The sequence below is a fragment of the Rutidosis leptorrhynchoides genome, chromosome 1 (assembly GCF_046630445.1).
Source record: "Rutidosis leptorrhynchoides isolate AG116_Rl617_1_P2 chromosome 1, CSIRO_AGI_Rlap_v1, whole genome shotgun sequence".
Lineage (NCBI taxonomy): Eukaryota > Viridiplantae > Streptophyta > Magnoliopsida > Asterales > Asteraceae > Rutidosis > Rutidosis leptorrhynchoides.
The window spans coordinates 382,246,054-382,249,201 of NC_092333.1; positions in this window are offsets into that span (position 1 = coordinate 382,246,054).

The following is a 3,148-nucleotide window of genomic DNA, read 5'->3' on the forward strand; positions in this document are numbered from 1 at the left end:
AAACCGAATATCTAAACCCTATAAACCCTAATATCTAAACCCTAATGTCTAAAACCTCAACATACGCTCAAAAAACGCGATAATTGTTATATATTACTTCTTCAAGCGTTTTCCCGCCAAAATAATAACATTCATCACGAAGTGTCTTTTCTAAATGTTCTTATTTTCATCCAATATATAATGTTCGTGAACAAAGTTTTAAAAAAAAAAAAAAATTGCTTCCCCCCACTTCCCCCCGATTGGTTACTTCCCTCTTGATCCTACCACTATATATATATATATATATATATATATATATATATATATATATATATATATATATATATATATATATATATATATATATATATATATATATATATATATATATATATATATATATATATATATATATATTATTGGACTATCGGACTGTTGGACTACTAACATTGGACAATTAAAAGTACCATAAGTATGGAATATTAATTATATATATTTTGACGTAAAATATTGTTATTAGGTTCGTGAATTTTCAAGGCCAAGTCGTATATCCATCTATTTGAAAATCATCATTACAAGTGAGTTATAGTCTCATTTTTACTATCTAATTATATTTGGGATGAGAATACATGCTGTTTTATAAATGTTTTTCGAAATAGACACAAGTACTTGAACTACATTCTATGATCGATTGATTACACCGGATATTTCTCTTTTTCTGGTGACCTAAGAATTAGTGTTTATTATATACCCCTCATGCTGGAAAATGGTATGAGGCATGTATAATGGCCACTAATTGACTCGAATCCTAAAGGTAGATCTACGGGCACTAACTCCCCTCATACTGCAAAATGGTATGCTTTAGTAATTCGAATTTTTGTATATTAGTTGCGCGCTGTATACTGGGGAATATTCTATATGCATGTTGTTAAGGTCGGTTACCAGGTGTTTATCATATAAATGATTTTTATACACATGATTTGTGTACGCTATTTATAAATAAAATCTTGTGGTCTATTATTATGATTTATTATATAAGATTAAAACCTATGACTCACCAACATTTTTGTTGACGTTTTAAGTATGTTTATTCTCAGGTGATTATTAAAGATGCTTCCACTGTTGCATGTTAACCCAAGGTCAAGATTTAGAGTCAGCATGCTTTTCATAATAATTAAACTTGCATTTGGAATTTGTGTTTGTAATATATTGTCGACTTTTATGTAATGGCGTATGTAAAAATTATGTACTTTGAGGAGATTGTCTTTGATCGACAATCTAAATTTATGTCATTAGACCTTTATTCATATAATAAAGGTTATGGTTGTTTTTAAAACGAATGCAAGATTTGAAAAACGTCTCACATAGACGTCAAAACCTCGCAAAGAAACCAATTAATATGAAACATTTATAATCCATATGAACGGGGCATTTCAGTTGGTATTCGAGCGGTGGTCTTAGAGAACCAGAAAATTTTTCATTAGTGTGTCTAACCGATTTTTGTTAGGATGCATTAGTGAGTCTGGACTTCGACCGTGTCTACTTTAAAAACGATTACTTAACACTTTTGTTGGAAACATAGATTATTAACATGTAAATATTATAAGATGTATTATTCTCTTAACGTGCTCGCTGTTGTGTGATAGATGGCTACCTCTAGCACCGATTTTATTATCTCATTTACCGACTCTGAAGTTGAATTTCCAGCAACAGAATCGATCATTATTTTATCAAGTGATGAAGAGGACACAAAGACAGATGCGTCAACCATCGATATATCTAATAATGGATATGAGGGAGATGATGAGGCTTTTTGGGAAGATTCACAATTTCCGGAAGAACCGGAAGTGAAAGAACCTAAAGAGGATCCAGAAGAAGAAGTGATCGAGATTTCAAGGGAAAAATTCGATGAAGCAGCAAAACTTAAGAATAAATCTTGGGGGACATCTTTAACCCTAAAACCCGAACTTGAAATATCTTCACCTTATCCTAAAAATAACCGACCTTTGGTTATCAGGGACAACCATGATTCTTCCAGTCAAAGCCATCCATATAAAACTAATTCAACCACACCTACCACTTCAGGACCCATTACACGAAACCGAAAAACCGCCCGTATGACTTGCAAACCTTATTGGGAAATTAAAAAGCATCATGATTCACCAAACGACAAGAAATCACGTCATTTCTAATATGTTTTTGCAGCTACTCGACTTCACGCCTTGTATAATAATATATAGTGTGCTATATTTTACATATGTTTTGTAAAATAGAGTAGTATGATGTTATTGTAAAATATTGTACAAAAAGAATAAGCGTGAAGTATTAATGCATTAAGTTTTTCATAATAGAATATTATTTGATCATAGTAGTTATTTGTGTACTAGCTATTGAGTATGAATTTTAACGGGTGGGTACTACCCGAACCACAATTATAAAACGCTAATATGAAGAAAAGGCTTTTATAATAACAAATTCATATTACGCTACAAAGTGCTATTAACTACTCATAATATTCTATATGATTAACTCATTCGGCTATTTTTGAAGGAAATGGCCCAAGTCACGAGATAAAGCTTGAACACTGAAGAACTTCAAGCCTTTGCTGCAAGTGTTGCTGTAGTGGTGGCTGCAATAAACAACAAGAATAACCAATCGGGTTCCAGCAGTGGAGCGAACAATACAGGCAACCATGTAGGATGTTCCTACAAAGCTTTTATGGCCTGTAAACCAAATGATTTTGAAGGGACCGAAGGACCCATTGGATTAAAACGGTGGATGGAGAAAGTCGAAGTCGTGTTCGCAATTAGCAACTGTTCAGAAGAGGACAAAGTGAAGTATGCCTCACATACTTTTAAGGGTACTGCATTGACATGGTGGAATACCTACATGGATCATGTAGGACAGAATACCGCCTACGCTCTTCCATGGTCTACCTTCAAGTACATGATGAAGAATACCGGCCCCGAACAGAAATCAATAACCTCAAAGACAGAGCTTAGAGAACTGACAACCCATGGTTATGACATCACCAGCTACGAGCGACGTTTCACAGAACTGGCTTTAATGTGTCTTGGAGCATTTGAGGATGAGGAAGCCAAAATAGAAGCATTCGTGAAGGGATTATCAGAACAAATTCGGGAGCATGTAGGTTCAAACGAACATACAA